Source organism: Dendrobates tinctorius, unplaced genomic scaffold (genome assembly GCF_039654945.1).
Source record: "Dendrobates tinctorius isolate UK_male_01 unplaced genomic scaffold, ASM3965494v1 ptg000015l, whole genome shotgun sequence".
NCBI lineage: Eukaryota > Metazoa > Chordata > Amphibia > Anura > Dendrobatidae > Dendrobates > Dendrobates tinctorius.
Window position 1 is genome coordinate 59,684,624 of NW_027361683.1, and position 22,549 is coordinate 59,707,172.

Here is a 22,549-nt window from a genome sequence, read left to right on the forward strand (position 1 = left end):
CTAATAAACACCGACATTAAAATATATTCGAAGATTTTAGCGGACCGATTGAAGAATCTTTTGCCCCGTCTTATTAAGAATGATCAGGTGGGCTTTGTTAGTGGCAGACAAGTTACAGATGGCACTAGAAGGATTTTAAATCTATTCAACATAGCTAAATCTAATAATTTCTCATCACTATTTATTTCCCTGGATGCCCAAAAAGCTTTTGATAGGGTGAATTGGGAGTATCTTAAATCTACACTATTGAAATTTGGGTTTGATGATAACTTTATAACTTCTATTTTTGCACTGTACTCAAACACTAATGCCAAAACTTATACAAACAATCACCTTTCTAGAAACTTCGATATCTCTAATGGAACAAGACAGGGATGCCCTCTTTCCCCCCTCTTATTTGCTCTCGCAATTGAACCCCTTGCAGAAGTGATAAGACAAAGCATTGATATCTCGGGTTTTAAAACGAAGTCTCATCACCATAAACTAACTTTATTTGCTGATGACCTTATGTTATCAATTACTGACCCTGCTAATTCACTTACTGCTCTTATGAGGATTTTGGATGGTTTTTCTAGGGTTTCCTACTTTAAAATAAACGCTCAAAAATCTAAATTACTGCACTTTAACTTGACTTGTTCTGAAATTGACGCCCTTAAAAAATTAACCAGTTTTTCTTGGGAAGAAATGGAACTAGAGTATCTGGGAATAATCTTCCCTAAGGACTTGAAATCTATCACATCTAGGAATATGGAACATCTTTTTAAAAAGATTTCAAAAGACTTCTCTAGTTATAATAACTGCGATCTGTCCTTGATGGGAAGAATTTTAGTAATTAAGTCTTACATTTTACCAAAAATTCTATTTATATTTAGAAATATTCCTCTTATTATTCCTACTCCTCTTTTGTACAAAGTTCAAAAGTCAATCAACCTTTTTGTTTGGAAAGGGCGGAGGCCTAGAATCACTACCAAAATTTTATATAAAAAGAAGGCTAATGGAGGCCTAGCACTCCCAAACATTTTTGCCTATTTTCAAGCATCCCTTATCCTTCAAAGCAAGCAATGGTTTTCTGAAGGAACACCCTCTGCTTGGTTAGACCTTGAATCAGAGCAATGTGGGGTCAATTCCATTTCGGATTTGTTTTTTAAGTATTTGCTCTCACCTTTGAGCGCTGTTCACCATCATCCAATCTTTCATTCTATACTGGTTATGTGGAGGAGCTTTACACAATTAAAGAAGAAAGTTGATAAACGGAATATTTTGAAAAAATTTCCTTTAAAACTACTATTTAAATTATATAAGTGCCCTATGTCGGAAGAGTGGAAGGACTTTAAAATTAATACAATAGGGGATATATGGGATGGCCAACACCTCTTATCTTTTAATGAGATGAAAAATAAATTCCATGTTCCATTTTCGTATTTTACCCCTTATCTTGTTTTGAGGGATCTCCTGCGGAAGTTTTTGAGTAGCAGAGCTTTGAATTCAGATATTGTGGCTTCCATGTTTACAAATGTTAATCATAAGTTGTCTTGGAGCCTTAAGAATATCTACTCTCATTTTAATGAAGATTTTGAGTTTATCAAAAACGTTTATATTCAAAGATGGGAAAAAGATTTAAATATTAAATTAGATGCAGAACATTGGGAGAAGGCAATAAGATTTTCAAATACATCTGCTATTTCGGCGACTCTGCAGGAATCTTTCTTTAAGACATTGACCAGGTGGCATTATACTCCGATCAGGATGTCCCATATAGATAGTAAATACTCTTCTTTCTGTTGGAGGAATTGTGGTTTACCAGGCAACTTATACCATATGTTCTGGAGCTGCCCCAAATTGAAAAATTTGTGGAAAGAGGTTACGGACCACTTAGACATCCTCTCAGACAGAGCGATAAGTGTTACTCCGCAGATGGCTTTGTTTTCTTTGGGCACCGAGAAAATTAATCCTTCCTTAAGATTTGTAACAATACATATTTTCTTGGTGACCAAGAATACAATAGCTTTTTGGTGGCTTAAATCCGACCCACCTTCCTTTGCTGAAATACTCGACAAAGTTCGTACTCATAATTCTATGGAGAAAAGATTTGCGTTTATAAATAAAGCTCTCCATAAATATCACTCCAAGTGGGACATATGGAATTCAAAATTCTGCTAGTATCGGTTAAACTTGCTTGTTTGTTGTCTGCTGTACCTAATACAACTATGATTGTTTTTCTACCTAAAGAGGATTACAGGAACAATGTATAATATGTGTCTTCATCTGTACTACTTGTTAAAACAGTTTATTAATGTGTGATGTAACACTGTAGAGTAGAGTTCTCTACCTTTTTATTTGTCCATGTTCTAACTTTTCCTTTCCTGTTTAATGTTAAACTAAAACATAATAATAATAAAAATATTTAAACAAAAAGCATGAGTTTGCAACTACTTTACTTTTGGAGAAAATTCAAAACATTCATTATTCAATAGAGCCCAATAGCAAAAATCAGGTTTTGAATGAAGAATCACATTTCTTGGTAGAATCATGCAGGATTGAAATTTTTGATGGTTTTTTACTCCTCTCAACAGCCCAAACAAGTTTCTAAAAGGATGAGTTTGCAACTACTTTACTTTTGGAGAAAATTCAAAACATTCATTATTCAATAGGGCCCAAAATATCAAAAAACAGCGGTTTGAATGAACACACATTTCTTGGTAGAATCGTGCAGGACTGAAATTTTTGATGTTTTTCTACTCCTCTCATGAGCCCAAACAAGTCTCTAAAAGGATGAGTTTGCAACTACTTTACTTTTGGAGAAAATTCAAAACATTCATTATTCAATAGAGCCCAATAGCAAAAATCAGGTTTTGAATGAAGAATCACATTTCTTGGTAGAATCATGCAGGATTGAAATTTTTGATGGTTTTTTACTCCTCTCAACAGCCCAAACAAGTTTCTAAAAGGATGAGTTTGCAACTACTTTACTTTTGGAGAAAATTCAAAACATTCATTATTCAATAGGGCCCAAACTATCAAAAACCAGCGGTTTCAATGAACACATTTCTTGGTAGAATCATGCAGGACTGAAATTTTTGATGTTTTTCTACTCCTCTCATGAGCCCAAACAAGTCTCTAAAAGCATGAGTTTGCAACTACTTTACTTTTGGAGAAAATTCAAAACATTCACTTTTCACTAGAGCCCAATAGCAAAAATCAGGTTTTGAATGAAGAATCACATTTCTTGGTAGAATCATGCTGCATTGAAATTTTTGATGGTTTTTTACTCCTCTCAACAGCCCAAACAAGTTTCTAAAAGGATGAGTTTGCAACTACTTTACTTTTGGAGAAAATTCAAAACATTCATTATTCAATAGGGCCCAAACTATCAAAAACCAGCGGTTTCAATGAACACACATTTCTTGGTAGAATCATGCAGGACTGAAAGTTTTGATGTTTTTCTACTCCTCTCATGAGCCCAAACAAGTCTCTAAAAGCATGAGTTTGCAACTACTTTACTTTTGGAGAAAATTCAAAACATTCATTATTCAATAGAGCCCAATAGCAAAAATCAGGTTTTGAATGAAGAATCACATTTCTTGGTAAAATCATGCAGGATTGAAATTTTTGATGTTTTTTTACTCCTCTCAACAGCCCAAACAAGTTTCTAAAAGGATGAGTTTGCAACTACTTTACTTTTGGAGAAAATTCAAAACATTCATTATTCAATAGAGCCCAATAGCAAAAATCAGGTTTTGAATGAAGAATCACATTTCTTTGTAAAATCATGCAGGATTGAAATTTTTGATGGTTTTTTACTCCTCTCAACAGCCCAAACAAGTTTCTAAAAGGATGAGTTTGCAACTACTTTACTTTTGGAGAAAATTCAAAACATTCATTATTCAATAGGGCCCAAACTATCAAAAACCAGCGGTTTGAATGAACACACATTTCTTGGTACAATCATGCAGGACTGAAATTTTTGATGTTTTTCTACTCCTCTCATGAGCCCAAACAAGTCTCTAAAAGCATGAGTTTGCAACTACTTTACTTTTGGAGAAAATTCAAAACATTCATTATTCAATAGGGCCCAAACTATCAAAAACCAGCGGTTTCAATGAACACACATTTCTTGGTAGAATCATGCAGGACTGAAATTATTGATGTTTTTCTACTCCTCTCATGAGCCCAAACAAGTCTCTAAAAGCATGAGTTTGCAACTACTTTACTTTTGGAGAAAATTCAAAACATTCATTATTCAATAGAGCCCAATAGCAAAAACCAGCGTTTTGAATGAAGAATCACATTTCTTGGTAGAATCATGCAGGATTGAAATTTTTGATGGTTTTTTACTCCTCTCAACAGCCCAAACAAGTTTCTAAAAGGATGAGTTTGCAACTACTTTACTTTTGGAGAAAATTCAAAACATTCATTATTCAATAGGGCCCAAACTATCAAAAACCAGCTGTTTCAATGAACACACATTTCTTGGTAGAATCATGCAGGACTGAAATTTTTGATGTTTTTCTACTCCTCTCATGAGCCCAAACAAGTCTCTAAAAGCATGAGTTTGCAACTACTTTACTTTTGGAGAAAATTCAAAACATTCATTATTCAATAGAGCCCAATAGCAAAAATCAGGTTTTGAATGAAGAATCACATTTCTTGGTAGAATCATGCAGGATTGAAATTTTTGATGGTTTTTTACTCCTCTCAACAGCCCAAACAAGTTTCTAAAAGGATGAGTTTGCAACTACTTTACTTTTGGAGAAAATTCAAAACATTCATTATTCAATAGGGCCCAAACTATCAAAAACCAGCGGTTTCATTGAACACACATTTCTTGGTAGAATCATGCAGGACTGAAATTTTTGATGTTTTTCTACTCCTCTCATGAGCCAAAACAAGTCTCTAAAAGCATGAGTTTGCAACTACTTTACTTTTGGAGAAAATTCAAAACATTCATTATTCAATAGAGCCCAATAGCAAAAACCAGCGTTTTGAATGAAGAATCACATTTCTTGGTAGAATCATGCAGGATTGAAATTTTTGATGGTTTTTTACTCCTCTCAACAGCCCAAACAAGTTTCTAAAAGGATGAGTTTGCAACTACTTTACTTTTGGAGAAAATTCAAAACATTCATTATTCAATAGGGCCCAAACTATCAAAAACCAGCGGTTTCAATGAACACACATTTCTTGGTAGAATCATGCAGGACTGAAATTTTTGATGTTTTTCTACTCCTCTCATGAGCCCAAACAAGACTCTAAAAGCATGACTTTGCAACTACTTTACTTTTGGAGAAAATTCAAAACATTCATTATTCAATAGAGCCCAATAGCAAAAATCAGGTTTTGAATGAAGAATCACATTTCTTGGTAAAATCATGCAGGATTGAAATTTTTGATGGTTTTTTACTCCTCTCAACAGCCCAAACAAGTTTCTAAAAGGATGAGTGTGCAACTACTTTACTTTTGGAGAAAATTCAAAACATTCATTATTCAATAGGGCCCAAACTATCAAAAACCAGCGGTTTCAATGAACACACATTTCTTGGTAGAATCATGCAGGACTGAAATTTTTGATGTTTTTCTACTCCTCTCATGAGCCCAAACAAGTCTCTAAAAGCATGAGTTTGCAACTACTTTACTTTTGGAGAAAATTCAAAACATTCATTATTCAATAGAGCCCAATAGCAAAAATCAGGTTTTGAATGATGAATCACATTTCTTGGTAAAATCATGCAGGATTGAAATTTTTGATGGTTTTTTACTCCTCTCAACAGCCCAAACAAGTTTCTAAAAGGATGAGTTTGCAACTACTTTACTTTTGGAGAAAATTCAAAACATTCATTATTCAATAGGGCCCAAACTATCAAAAACCAGCGGTTTCAATGAACACACATTTCTTGGTAGAATCATGCAGGACTGAAATTTTTAATGTTTTTCTACTCCTCTCATGAGCCCAAACAAGTCTCTAAAAGCATGAGTTTGCAACTACTTTACTTTTGGAGAAAATTCAAAACATTCACTATTCAATAGAGCCCAATAGCAAAAATCAGGTTTTGAATGAAGAATCACATTTCTTGGTAAAATCATGCAGGATTGAAATTTTTGATGGTTTTTCACTCCTCTCAACAGCCCAAACAAGTTTCTAAAAGGATGAGTTTGCAACTACTTTACTTTTGGAGAAAATTCAAAACATTCATTATTCAATAGGGCCCAAACTATCAAAAACCAGCGGTTTCAATGAACACACATTTCTTGGTAGAATCATGCAGGACTGAAATTTTTGATGTTTTTCTACTCCTCTCATGAGCCCAAACAAGTCTCTAAAAGCATGAGTTTGCATCATGGAAGATTCCATATTCTCATATGTAAATTGAACTTTAAACTTTGTACAATCGTGAATATCTACGCCCCTAACAACGGCCAAATTTCTTTCTTTAATAAATTATTGGAGAAGGTTAATGATGTTAAAAGAGGAGACCTGTTACTAATAGGTGATTTCAACCTAGTTCCTGACAGGAATATAGACTCATCATCTTCTGCTACTTCTAAATCGAATCGATCTTTGAACAACTGGATCAGACAGAATGAGATGTATGACGTTTTTAGATGCTTAAATTCCTCATCTAGAGAATTCACATACTACTCAGATATATACAAAACATCCTCCAGAATAGATTTATTCTTGACTGATATTTTTTCTCTTACCAAATTTAAGAAAATTGAGATTCTGGAAAAATCTTTTTCTGATCATGCCCCTGTATTAGGAATATTCGACTTGGGCCCCCCTACAACAAATACCTTCCTATGGAAGGTAAATCCCACTTTATTAAATACTCAGAAATATAGAGATATCATCAGCGAAACAATTGAAAATTACTTTAAAGAAAACTCAGTGGATAGTATGAGTCCCTTTACCATTTGGAATGCCCACAAAGCTGTTTTGAGAGGGTGTCTCATTCAACTCTCTACGAGATATAAAAAAGAAAAAAGGGAAAGAATCGCTGATCTCCAATCCCAAATTGCCTTTAAAGAAGAGCAGCAAAATAATTTATCTACCCCATCCCACAATATCCATCTTGAAATTCTGAAGTTAAGACAAAATTTGAGGTCTGAAATTATCTCTGAGTATGATTCTGTTGTCAGGGCATCAAAATATAATTTTTATGCCTCTATTAATAAGCCTACAAAGTACATGACAAATAAACTGAAACAATCCCGTGTGAACAGAAGGATTGTTAAAATTACATCCTCTTCGGGAGAAGTGAAACATCACCCTTCTGATATCGCCGGAATCTTTGCGGATTATTTTGAACATCTTTATAATTTAAAAAACGATTCTTCAACTCATACTCCTAACCAAAGGGAAATTGATTCCTTTTTATCTAAATTGACCCTTCCACAAGTAGACACTTTAGATTTAACTCTCCTAAACCAACCCTTTACTGTAGAAGAAATTACCAGAACGATTGAAAAGCTTAAATTAAATAAATCCCCTGGCCCAGATGGGTTTACTAATGAATATTTTAAAACATTTTCAAACCTTATATCTCCACATTTAAAATCTCTATTTAATCACGCCTCAAATACTGGATTGTTCCCTAAAGAAATGACGGAAGCATCTATTATACTGATTCCTAAAGATAGTGGGAATTTGGAGGAAGTTAAGAATTATCGCCCGATCTCCCTAATAAACACCGACATTAAAATATATTCGAAGATTTTAGCGGACCGATTGAAGAATCTTTTGCCCCGTCTTATTAAGAATGATCAGGTGGGCTTTGTTAGTGGCAGACAAGTTACAGATGGCACTAGAAGGATTTTAAATCTATTCAACATAGCTAAATCTAATAATTTCTCATCACTATTTATTTCCCTGGATGCCCAAAAAGCTTTTGATAGGGTGAATTGGGAGTATCTTAAATCTACACTATTGAAATTTGGGTTTGATGATAACTTTATAACTTCTATTTTTGCACTGTACTCAAACACTAATGCCAAAACTTATACAAACAATCACCTTTCTAGAAACTTCGATATCTCTAATGGAACAAGACAGGGATGCCCTCTTTCCCCCCTCTTATTTGCTCTCGCAATTGAACCCCTTGCAGAAGTGATAAGACAAAGCATTGATATCTCGGGTTTTAAAACGAAGTCTCATCACCATAAACTAACTTTATTTGCTGATGACCTTATGTTATCAATTACTGACCCTGCTAATTCACTTACTGCTCTTATGAGGATTTTGGATGGTTTTTCTAGGGTTTCCTACTTTAAAATAAACGCTCAAAAATCTAAATTACTGCACTTTAACTTGACTTGTTCTGAAATTGACGCCCTTAAAAAATTAACCAGTTTTTCTTGGGAAGAAATGGAACTAGAGTATCTGGGAATAATCTTCCCTAAGGACTTGAAATCTATCACATCTAGGAATATGGAACATCTTTTTAAAAAGATTTCAAAAGACTTCTCTAGTTATAATAACTGCGATCTGTCCTTGATGGGAAGAATTTTAGTAATTAAGTCTTACATTTTACCAAAAATTCTATTTATATTTAGAAATATTCCTCTTATTATTCCTACTCCTCTTTTGTACAAAGTTCAAAAGTCAATCAACCTTTTTGTTTGGAAAGGGCGGAGGCCTAGAATCACTACCAAAATTTTATATAAAAAGAAGGCTAATGGAGGCCTAGCACTCCCAAACATTTTTGCCTATTTTCAAGCATCCCTTATCCTTCAAAGCAAGCAATGGTTTTCTGAAGGAACACCCTCTGCTTGGTTAGACCTTGAATCAGAGCAATGTGGGGTCAATTCCATTTCGGATTTGTTTTTTAAGTATTTGCTCTCACCTTTGAGCGCTGTTCACCATCATCCAATCTTTCATTCTATACTGGTTATGTGGAGGAGCTTTACACAATTAAAGAAGAAAGTTGATAAACGGAATATTTTGAAAAAATTTCCTTTAAAACTACTATTTAAATTATATAAGTGCCCTATGTCGGAAGAGTGGAAGGACTTTAAAATTAATACAATAGGGGATATATGGGATGGCCAACACCTCTTATCTTTTAATGAGATGAAAAATAAATTCCATGTTCCATTTTCGTATTTTACCCCTTATCTTGTTTTGAGGGATCTCCTGCGGAAGTTTTTGAGTAGCAGAGCTTTGAATTCAGATATTGTGGCTTCCATGTTTACAAATGTTAATCATAAGTTGTCTTGGAGCCTTAAGAATATCTACTCTCATTTTAATGAAGATTTTGAGTTTATCAAAAACGTTTATATTCAAAGATGGGAAAAAGATTTAAATATTAAATTAGATGCAGAACATTGGGAGAAGGCAATAAGATTTTCAAATACATCTGCTATTTCGGCGACTCTGCAGGAATCTTTCTTTAAGACATTGACCAGGTGGCATTATACTCCGATCAGGATGTCCCATATAGATAGTAAATACTCTTCTTTCTGTTGGAGGAATTGTGGTTTACCAGGCAACTTATACCATATGTTCTGGAGCTGCCCCAAATTGAAAAATTTGTGGAAAGAGGTTACGGACCACTTAGACATCCTCTCAGACAGAGCGATAAGTGTTACTCCGCAGATGGCTTTGTTTTCTTTGGGCACCGAGAAAATTAATCCTTCCTTAAGATTTGTAACAATACATATTTTCTTGGTGACCAAGAATACAATAGCTTTTTGGTGGCTTAAATCCGACCCACCTTCCTTTGCTGAAATACTCGACAAAGTTCGTACTCATAATTCTATGGAGAAAAGATTTGCGTTTATAAATAAAGCTCTCCATAAATATCACTCCAAGTGGGACATATGGAATTCAAAATTCTGCTAGTATCGGTTAAACTTGCTTGTTTGTTGTCTGCTGTACCTAATACAACTATGATTGTTTTTCTACCTAAAGAGGATTACAGGAACAATGTATAATATGTGTCTTCATCTGTACTACTTGTTAAAACAGTTTATTAATGTGTGATGTAACACTGTAGAGTAGAGTTCTCTACCTTTTTATTTGTCCATGTTCTAACTTTTCCTTTCCTGTTTAATGTTAAACTAAAACATAATAATAATAAAAATATTTAAACAAAAAGCATGAGTTTGCAACTACTTTACTTTTGGAGAAAATTCAAAACATTCATTATTCAATAGAGCCCAATAGCAAAAATCAGGTTTTGAATGAAGAATCACATTTCTTGGTAGAATCATGCAGGATTGAAATTTTTGATGGTTTTTTACTCCTCTCAACAGCCCAAACAAGTTTCTAAAAGGATGAGTTTGCAACTACTTTACTTTTGGAGAAAATTCAAAACATTCATTATTCAATAGGGCCCAAAATATCAAAAAACAGCGGTTTGAATGAACACACATTTCTTGGTAGAATCGTGCAGGACTGAAATTTTTGATGTTTTTCTACTCCTCTCATGAGCCCAAACAAGTCTCTAAAAGGATGAGTTTGCAACTACTTTACTTTTGGAGAAAATTCAAAACATTCATTATTCAATAGAGCCCAATAGCAAAAATCAGGTTTTGAATGAAGAATCACATTTCTTGGTAGAATCATGCAGGATTGAAATTTTTGATGGTTTTTTACTCCTCTCAACAGCCCAAACAAGTTTCTAAAAGGATGAGTTTGCAACTACTTTACTTTTGGAGAAAATTCAAAACATTCATTATTCAATAGGGCCCAAACTATCAAAAACCAGCGGTTTCAATGAACACATTTCTTGGTAGAATCATGCAGGACTGAAATTTTTGATGTTTTTCTACTCCTCTCATGAGCCCAAACAAGTCTCTAAAAGCATGAGTTTGCAACTACTTTACTTTTGGAGAAAATTCAAAACATTCACTTTTCACTAGAGCCCAATAGCAAAAATCAGGTTTTGAATGAAGAATCACATTTCTTGGTAGAATCATGCTGCATTGAAATTTTTGATGGTTTTTTACTCCTCTCAACAGCCCAAACAAGTTTCTAAAAGGATGAGTTTGCAACTACTTTACTTTTGGAGAAAATTCAAAACATTCATTATTCAATAGGGCCCAAACTATCAAAAACCAGCGGTTTCAATGAACACACATTTCTTGGTAGAATCATGCAGGACTGAAAGTTTTGATGTTTTTCTACTCCTCTCATGAGCCCAAACAAGTCTCTAAAAGCATGAGTTTGCAACTACTTTACTTTTGGAGAAAATTCAAAACATTCATTATTCAATAGAGCCCAATAGCAAAAATCAGGTTTTGAATGAAGAATCACATTTCTTGGTAAAATCATGCAGGATTGAAATTTTTGATGTTTTTTTACTCCTCTCAACAGCCCAAACAAGTTTCTAAAAGGATGAGTTTGCAACTACTTTACTTTTGGAGAAAATTCAAAACATTCATTATTCAATAGAGCCCAATAGCAAAAATCAGGTTTTGAATGAAGAATCACATTTCTTTGTAAAATCATGCAGGATTGAAATTTTTGATGGTTTTTTACTCCTCTCAACAGCCCAAACAAGTTTCTAAAAGGATGAGTTTGCAACTACTTTACTTTTGGAGAAAATTCAAAACATTCATTATTCAATAGGGCCCAAACTATCAAAAACCAGCGGTTTGAATGAACACACATTTCTTGGTACAATCATGCAGGACTGAAATTTTTGATGTTTTTCTACTCCTCTCATGAGCCCAAACAAGTCTCTAAAAGCATGAGTTTGCAACTACTTTACTTTTGGAGAAAATTCAAAACATTCATTATTCAATAGGGCCCAAACTATCAAAAACCAGCGGTTTCAATGAACACACATTTCTTGGTAGAATCATGCAGGACTGAAATTATTGATGTTTTTCTACTCCTCTCATGAGCCCAAACAAGTCTCTAAAAGCATGAGTTTGCAACTACTTTACTTTTGGAGAAAATTCAAAACATTCATTATTCAATAGAGCCCAATAGCAAAAACCAGCGTTTTGAATGAAGAATCACATTTCTTGGTAGAATCATGCAGGATTGAAATTTTTGATGGTTTTTTACTCCTCTCAACAGCCCAAACAAGTTTCTAAAAGGATGAGTTTGCAACTACTTTACTTTTGGAGAAAATTCAAAACATTCATTATTCAATAGGGCCCAAACTATCAAAAACCAGCTGTTTCAATGAACACACATTTCTTGGTAGAATCATGCAGGACTGAAATTTTTGATGTTTTTCTACTCCTCTCATGAGCCCAAACAAGTCTCTAAAAGCATGAGTTTGCAACTACTTTACTTTTGGAGAAAATTCAAAACATTCATTATTCAATAGAGCCCAATAGCAAAAATCAGGTTTTGAATGAAGAATCACATTTCTTGGTAGAATCATGCAGGATTGAAATTTTTGATGGTTTTTTACTCCTCTCAACAGCCCAAACAAGTTTCTAAAAGGATGAGTTTGCAACTACTTTACTTTTGGAGAAAATTCAAAACATTCATTATTCAATAGGGCCCAAACTATCAAAAACCAGCGGTTTCAATGAACACACATTTCTTGGTAGAATCATGCAGGACTGAAATTTTTGATGTTTTTCTACTCCTCTCATGAGCCCAAACAAGACTCTAAAAGCATGACTTTGCAACTACTTTACTTTTGGAGAAAATTCAAAACATTCATTATTCAATAGAGCCCAATAGCAAAAATCAGGTTTTGAATGAAGAATCACATTTCTTGGTAAAATCATGCAGGATTGAAATTTTTGATGGTTTTTTACTCCTCTCAACAGCCCAAACAAGTTTCTAAAAGGATGAGTTTGCAACTACTTTACTTTTGGAGAAAATTCAAAACATTCATTATTCAATAGGGCCCAAACTATCAAAAACCAGCGGTTTCAATGAACACACATTTCTTGGTAGAATCATGCAGGACTGAAATTTTTGATGTTTTTCTACTCCTCTCATGAGCCCAAACAAGTCTCTAAAAGCATGAGTTTGCAACTACTTTACTTTTGGAGAAAATTCAAAACATTCATTATTCAATAGAGCCCAATAGCAAAAATCAGGTTTTGAATGATGAATCACATTTCTTGGTAAAATCATGCAGGATTGAAATTTTTGATGGTTTTTTACTCCTCTCAACAGCCCAAACAAGTTTCTAAAAGGATGAGTTTGCAACTACTTTACTTTTGGAGAAAATTCAAAACATTCATTATTCAATAGGGCCCAAACTATCAAAAACCAGCGGTTTCAATGAACACACATTTCTTGGTAGAATCATGCAGGACTGAAATTTTTAATGTTTTTCTACTCCTCTCATGAGCCCAAACAAGTCTCTAAAAGCATGAGTTTGCAACTACTTTACTTTTGGAGAAAATTCAAAACATTCACTATTCAATAGAGCCCAATAGCAAAAATCAGGTTTTGAATGAAGAATCACATTTCTTGGTAAAATCATGCAGGATTGAAATTTTTGATGGTTTTTTACTCCTCTCAACAGCCCAAACAAGTTTCTAAAAGGATGAGTTTGCAACTACTTTACTTTTGGAGAAAATTCAAAACATTCATTATTCAATAGGGCCCAAACTATCAAAAACCAGCGGTTTCAATGAACACACATTTCTTGGTAGAATCATGCAGGACTGAAATTTTTGATGTTTTTCTACTCCTCTCATGAGCCCAAACAAGTCTCTAAAAGCATAAGTTTGCAACTACTTTACTTTTGGAGAAAATTCAAAACATTCATTATTCAATAGAGCCGAATAGCAAAAATCAGGTTTTGAATGAAGAATCACATTTCTTGGTAGAATCATGCAGGATTGAAATTTTTGATGGTTTTTTACTCCTCTCAACAGCCCAAACAAGTTTCTAAAAGGATGAGTTTGCAACTACTTTACTTTTGGAGAAAATTCAAAACATTCATTATTCAATAGGGCCCAAACTATCAAAAACCAGTGGTTTGAATGAACACACATTTCTTGGTAGAATCATGCAGGACTGAAATTTTTGATGTTTTTCTACTCCTCTCATGAGCCCAAACAAGTCTCTAAAAGCATGAGTTTGCAACTACTTTACTTTTGGATAAAATTCAAAACATTCATTATTCAATAGAGCCCAATAGCAAAAATCAGGTTTTGAATGAAGAATCACATTTCTTGGTAGAATCATGCAGGATTGAAATTTTTGATGGTTTTTTACTCCTCTCAACAGCCCAAACAAGTTTCTAAAAGGATGAGTTTGCAACTACTTTACTTTTGGAGAAAATTCAAAACATTCATTATTCAATAGGGCCCAAAATATCAAAAACCAGCGGTTTGAATGAACACACATTTCTTGGTAGAATCGTGCAGGACTGAAATTTTTGATGTTTTTCTACTCCTCTCATGAGCCCAAACAAGTCTCTAAAAGGTTGAGTTTGCAACTACTTTACTTTTGGAGAAAATTCAAAACATTCATTATTCAATAGAGCCCAATAGCAAAAACCAGCGTTTTGAATGAAGAATCACATTTCTTGGTAGAATCATGCAGGATTGAAATTTTTGATGGTTTTTTACTCCTCTCAACAGCCCAAACAAGTTTCTAAAAGGATGAGTTTGCAACTACTTTACTTTTGGAGAAAATTCAAAACATTCATTATTCAATAGGGCCCAAACTATCAAAAACCAGCGGTTTCAATGAACACACATTTCTTGGTAGAATCATGCAGGACTGAAATTTTTGATGTTTTTCTACTCCTCTCATGAGCCCAAACAAGTCTCTAAAAGCATGAGTTTGCAACTACTTTACTTTTGGAGAAAATTCAAAACTTTCATTATTCAATAGAGCCCAATAGCAAAAAACAGCGTTTTGAATGAAGAATCACATTTCTTGGTAGAATCATGCAGGATTGAAATTTTTGATGGTTTTTTACTCCTCTCAACAGCCCAAACAAGTTTCTAAAAGGATGAGTTTGCAACTACTTTACTTTTGGAGAAAATTCAAAACATTCATTATGCAATAGGGCCCAAACTATCAAAAACCAGTGGTTTGAATGAACACACATTTCTTGGTAGAATCATGCAGGACTGAAATTTTTGATGTTTTTCTACTCCTCTCATGAGCCCAAACAAGTCTCTAAAAGCATGAGTTTGCAACTACTTTACTTTTGGATAAAATTCAAAACATTCATTATTCAATAGAGCCCAATAGCAAAAATCAGGTTTTGAATGAAGAATCACATTTCTTGGTAGAATCATGCAGGATTGAAATTTTTGATGGTTTTTTACTCCTCTCAACAGCCCAAACAAGTTTCTAAAAGGATGAGTTTGCAACTACTTTACTTTTGGAGAAAATTCAAAACATTCATTATTCAATAGGGCCCAAACTATCAAAAACCAGCGGTTTGAATAAACACACATTTCTTGGTACAATCATGCAGGACTGAAATTTTTGATGTTTTTCTACTCCTCTCATGAGCCCAAACAAGTCTCTAAAAGCATGAGTTTGCAACTACTTTACTTTTGGAGAAAATTCAAAACATTCATTATTCAATAGGGCCCAAACTATCAAAAACCAGCGGTTTCAATGAACACACATTTCTTGGTAGAATCATGCAGGACTGAAATTTTTGATGTTTTTCTACTCCTCTCATGAGCCCAAACAAGACTCTAAAAGCATGAGTTTGCAACTACTTTACTTTTGGAGAAAATTCAAAACATTCATTATTCAATAGAGCCCAATAGCCAAAATCAGGTTTTGAATGAAGAATCACATTTCTTGGTAAAATCATGCAGGATTGAAATTTTTGATGGTTTTTTACTCCTCTCAACAGCCCAAACAAGTTTCTAAAAGGATGAGTTTGCAACTACTTTACTTTTGGAGAAAATTCAAAACATTCATTATTCAATAGGGCCCAAACTATCAAAAACCAGCGTTTTCAATGAACACACATTTCTTGGTAGAATCATGCAGGACTGAAATTTTTGATGTTTTTCTACTCCTCTCATGAGCCCAAACAAGTCTCTAAAAGCATGAGTTTGCAACTACTTTACTTTTGGAGAAAATTCAAAACATTCATTATTCAATAGAGCCCAATAGCAAAAATCAGGTTTTGAATGAAGAATCACATTTCTTGGTAGAATCATGCAGGATTGAAATTTTTGATGGTTTTTTACTCCTCTCAACAGCCCAAACAAGTTTCTAAAAGGATGAGTTTGCAACTACTTTACTTTTGGAGAAAATTCAAAACATTCATTATTCAATAGGGCCCAAAATATCAAAAACCAGCGGTTTGAATGAACACACATTTCTTGGTAGAATCGTGCAGGACTGAAATTTTTGATGTTTTTCTACTCCTCTCATGAGCCCAAACAAGTCTCTAAAAGGATGAGTTTGCAACTACTTTACTTTTGGAGAAAATTCAAAACATTCATTATTCAATAGAGCCCAATAGCAAAAACCAGCGTTTTGAATGAAGAATCACATTTCTTGGTAGAATCATGCAGGATTGAAATTTTTGATGGTTTTTTACTCCTCTCAACAGCCCAAACAAGTTTCTAAAAGGATGAGTTTGCAACTACTTTACTTTTGGAGAAAATTCAAAACATTCATTATTCAATAGGGCCCAAACTATCAAAAACCAGCGGTTTCAATGAACACACATTTCTTGGTAGAATCATGCAGGACTGAAATTTTTGATGTTTTTCTACTCCTCTCATGAGCCCAAACAAGTCTCTAAAAGCATGAGATTGCAACTACTTTACTTTTGGAGAAAATTCAAAACATTCATTATTCAATTAGAGCCCAATAGCAAAAATCAGGTTTTGAATGAAGAATCACATTTCTTGGTAGAATCATGCAGGATTGAAATTTTTGATGGTTTTTTACTCCTCTCAATAGCCCAAACAAGTTTCTAAAAGGATGAGTTTGCAACTGCTTTACTTTTGGAGAAAATTCAAAACATTCATTATTCAATAGGGCCCAAACTATCAAAAACCAGCGGTTTGAATGAACACACATTTCTTGGTAGAATCATGCAGGACTGAAATTTTTGATGTTTTTCTACTCCTCTCATGAGCCCAAACAAGTCTCTAAAAGCATGAGTTTGCAACTACTTTACTTTTGGAGAAAATTCAAAACATTCATTATTCAATAGAGCCCAATAGCAAAAATCAGGTTTTGAATGAAGAATCACATTTCTTGGTAGAATCATGCAGGATTGAAATTTTTGATGGTTTTTTACTCCTCTCAACAGCCCAAACAAGTTTCTAAAAGGATAAGTTTGCAACTACTTTACTTTTGGAGAAAATTCAAAACATTCATTATTCAATAGGGCCCAAACTATCAAAAACCAGCGGTTTCAATGAACACACATTTCTTGGTAGAATCATGCAGGACTGAAATTTTTGATGTTTTTCTACTCCTCTCATGAGCCCAAACAAGTCTCTAATAGCATGAGTTTGCAACTACTTTACTTTCGGAGAAAATTCAAAACATTCATTATTCAATAGAGCCCAATAGCAAAAATCAGGTTTTGAATGAAGAATCACATTTCTTGGTAAAATCATGTAGGATTGAAATTTTTGATGGTTTTTTACTCCTCTCAACAGCCCAAACAAGTTTCTAAAAGGATGAGTTTGCAACTACTTTACTTTTGGAGAAAATTCAATACATTCATTATTCAATAGGGCCCAAACTATCAAAAACCAGCGGTTTGAATGAACACACATTTCTTGGTAGAATCATGCAGGACTGAAATTTTTGATGTTTTTCTACTCCTCTCATGAGCCCAAACAAGTCTCTAAAAGCATGAGTTTGCAACTTCTTTACTTTTGGAGAAAATTCAAAACATTCACTTTTCACTAGAGCCCAATAGCAAAAATCAGGTTTTGAATGAAGAATCACATTTCTTGGTAGAATCATGCTGCATTGAAATTTTTGATGGTTTTTTACTCCTCTCAACAGCCCAAACAAGTTTCTAAAAGGATGAGTTTGCAACTACTTTACTTTTGGAGAAAATTCAAAACATTCATTATTCAATAGGGCCCAAACTATCAAAAACCAGCGGTTTGAATGAACACACATTTCTTGGTAGAATCATGCAGGACTGAAATTTTTGATGTTTTTCTACTCCTCTCATGAGCCCAAACAAGTCTCTAAAAGCATGAGTTTGCAACTTCTTTACTTTTGGAGAAAATTCAAAACATTCACTTTTCACTAGAGCCCAATAGCAAAAATCAGGTTTTGAATGAAGAATCACATTTCTTGGTAGAATCATGCTGCATTGAAATTTTTGATGGTTTTTTACTCCTCTCAACAGCCCAAACAAGTTTCTAAAAGGATGAGTTTGCAACTACTTTACTTTTGGAGAAAATTCAAAACATTCATTATTCAATAGGGCCCAAACTATCAAAAACCAGCGGTTTGAATGAACACACATTTCTTGGTAGAATCATGCAGGACTGAAATTTTTGATGTTTTTCTACTCCTCTCATGAGCCCAAACAAGTCTCTAAAAGCATGAGTTTGCAACTTCTTTACTTTTGGAGAAAATTCAAAACATTCACTTTTCACTAGAGCCCAATAGCAAAAATCAGGTTTTGAATGAAGAATCACATTTCTTGGTAGAATCATGCTGCATTGAAATTTTTGATGGTTTTTTACTCCTCTCAACAGCCCAAACAAGTTTCTAAAAGGATGAGTTTGCAACTACTTTACTTTTGGAGAAAATTCAAAACATTCATTATTCAATAGGGCCCAAACTATCAAAAACCAGCGGTTTCAATGAACACACATTTCTTGGTAGAATCATGCAGGACTGAAATTTTTGATGTTTTTCTACTCCTCTCATGAGCCCAAACAAGTCTCTAAAAGCATGAGTTTGCAACTACTTTACTTTTGGAGAAAATTCAAAACATTCATTATTCAATAGAGCCCAATAGCAAAAATCAGGTTTTGAATGAAGATTCACATTTCTTGGTAGAATCATGCAGGATTGAAATTTTTGATGGTTTTTTACTCCTCTCAACAGCCCAAACAAGTTTCTAAAAGGATGAGTTTGCAACTACTTTACTTTTGGAGAAAATTCAAAACATTCATTATTCAATAGGGCCCAAACTATCAAAAACCAGCGGTTTGAATGAACACACATTTCTTGGTAGAATCATGCAGGACTGAAATTTTTGATGTTTTTCTACTCCTCTCATGAGCCCAAACAAGTCTCTAAAAGCATGAGTTTGCAACTACTTTACTTTTGGAGAAAATTCAAAACATTCATTATTCAATAGAGCCCAATAGCAAAAACCAGCGTTTTGAATGAAGAATCACATTTCTTGGTAGAATCATGCAGGATTGAAATTTTTGATGGCTTTTTACTCCTCTCAACAGCCCAAACAAGTTTCTAAAAGGATGAGTTTGCAACTACTTTACTTTTGGAGAAAATTCAAAACATTCATTATTCAATAGGGCCCAAACTATCAAAAACCAACGGTTTCAATGAACACACATTTCTTGGTAGAATCATGCAGGACTGAAATTTTTGATGTTTTTCTACTCCTCTCATGAGCCCAAACAAGTCTCTAAAAGCATGAGTTTGCATCATGGAAGATTCCATATTCTCATATGTAAATTGAACTTTAAACTTTGTACAATCGTGAATATCTACGCCCCTAACAACGGCCAAATTTCTTTCTTTAATAAATTATTGGAGAAGGTTAATGATGTTAAAAGAGGAGACCTGTTACTAATAGGTGATTTCAACCTAGTTCCTGACAGGAATATAGACTCATCATCTTCTGCTACTTCTAAATCGAATCGATCTTTGAACAACTGGATCAGACAGAATGAGATGTATGACGTTTTTAGATGCTTAAATTCCTCATCTAGAGAATTCACATACTACTCAGATATATACAAAACATCCTCCAGAATAGATTTATTCTTGACTGATATTTTTTCTCTTACCAAATTTAAGAAAATTGAGATTCTGGAAAAATCTTTTTCTGATCATGCCCCTGTATTAGGAATATTCGACTTGGGCCCCCCTACAACAAATACCTTCCTATGGAAGGTAAATCCCACTTTATTAAATACTCAGAAATATAGAGATATCATCAGCGAAACAATTGAAAATTACTTTAAAGAAAACTCAGTGGATAGTATGAGTCCCTTTACCATTTGGAATGCCCACAAAGCTGTTTTGAGAGGGTGTCTCATTCAACTCTCTACGAGATATAAAAAAGAAAAAAGGGAAAGAATCGCTGATCTCCAATCCCAAATTGCCTTTAAAGAAGAGCAGCAAAATAATTTATCTACCCCATCCCACAATATCCATCTTGAAATTCTGAAGTTAAGACAAAATTTGAGGTCTGAAATTATCTCTGAGTATGATTCTGTTGTCAGGGCATCAAAATATAATTTTTATGCCTCTATTAATAAGCCTACAAAGTACATGACAAATAAACTGAAACAATCCCGTGTGAACAGAAGGATTGTTAAAATTACATCCTCTTCGGGAGAAGTGAAACATCACCCTTCTGATATCGCCGGAATCTTTGCGGATTATTTTGAACATCTTTATAATTTAAAAAACGATTCTTCAACTCATACTCCTAACCAAAGGGAAATTGATTCCTTTTTATCTAAATTGACCCTTCCACAAGTAGACACTTTAGATTTAACTCTCCTAAACCAACCCTTTACTGTAGAAGAAATTACCAGAACGATTGAAAAGCTTAAATTAAATAAATCCCCTGGCCCAGATGGGTTTACTAATGAATATTTTAAAACATTTTCAAACCTTATATCTCCACATTTAAAATCTCTATTTAATCACGCCTCAAATACTGGATTGTTCCCTAAAGAAATGACGGAAGCATCTATTATACTGATTCCTAAAGATAGTGGGAATTTGGAGGAAGTTAAGAATTATTGCCCGATCTCCCTAATAAACACCGACATTAAAATATATTCGAAGATTTTAGCGGACCGATTGAAGAATCTTTTGCCCCGTCTTATTAAGAATGATCAGGTGGGCTTTGTTAGTGGCAGACAAGTTACAGATGGCACTAGAAGGATTTTAAATCTATTCAACATAGCTAAATCTAATAATTTCTCATCACTATTTATTTCCCTGGATGCCCAAAAAGCTTTTGATAGGGTGAATTGGGAGTATCTTAAATCTACACTATTGAAATTTGGGTTTGATGATAACTTTATAACTTCTATTTTTGCACTGTACTCAAACACTAATGCCAAAACTTATACAAACAATCACCTTTCTAGAAACTTCGATATCTCTAATGGAACAAGACAGGGATGCCCTCTTTCCCCCCTCTTATTTGCTCTCGCAATTGAACCCCTTGCAGAAGTGATAAGACAAAGCATTGATATCTCGGGTTTTAAAACGAAGTCTCATCACCATAAACTAACTTTATTTGCTGATGACCTTATGTTATCAATTACTGACCCTGCTAATTCACTTACTGCTCTTATGAGGATTTTGGATGGTTTTTCTAGGGTTTCCTACTTTAAAATAAACGCTCAAAAATCTAAATTACTGCACTTTAACTTGACTTGTTCTGAAATTGACGCCCTTAAAAAATTAACCAGTTTTTCTTGGGAAGAAATGGAACTAGAGTATCTGGGAATAATCTTCCCTAAGGACTTGAAATCTATCACATCTAGGAATATGGAACATCTTTTTAAAAAGATTTCAAAAGACTTCTCTAGTTATAATAACTGCGATCTGTCCTTGATGGGAAGAATTTTAGTAATTAAGTCTTACATTTTACCAAAAATTCTATTTATATTTAGAAATATTCCTCTTATTATTCCTACTCCTCTTTTGTACAAAGTTCAAAAGTCAATCAACCTTTTTGTTTGGAAAGGGCGGAGGCCTAGAATCACTACCAAAATTTTATATAAAAAGAAGGCTAATGGAGGCCTAGCACTCCCAAACATTTTTGCCTATTTTCAAGCATCCCTTATCCTTCAAAGCAAGCAATGGTTTTCTGAAGGAACACCCTCTGCTTGGTTAGACCTTGAATCAGAGCAATGTGGGGTCAATTCCATTTCGGATTTGTTTTTTAAGTATTTGCTCTCACCTTTGAGCGCTGTTCACCATCATCCAATCTTTCATTCTATACTGGTTATGTGGAGGAGCTTTACACAATTAAAGAAGAAAGTTGATAAACGGAATATTTTGAAAAAATTTCCTTTAAAACTACTATTTAAATTATATAAGTGCCCTATGTCGGAAGAGTGGAAGGACTTTAAAATTAATACAATAGGGGATATATGGGATGGCCAACACCTCTTATCTTTTAATGAGATGAAAAATAAATTCCATGTTCCATTTTCGTATTTTACCCCTTATCTTGTTTTGAGGGATCTCCTGCGGAAGTTTTTGAGTAGCAGAGCTTTGAATTCAGATATTGTGGCTTCCATGTTTACAAATGTTAATCATAAGTTGTCTTGGAGCCTTAAGAATATCTACTCTCATTTTAATGAAGATTTTGAGTTTATCAAAAACGTTTATATTCAAAGATGGGAAAAAGATTTAAATATTAAATTAGATGCAGAACATTGGGAGAAGGCAATAAGATTTTCAAATACATCTGCTATTTCG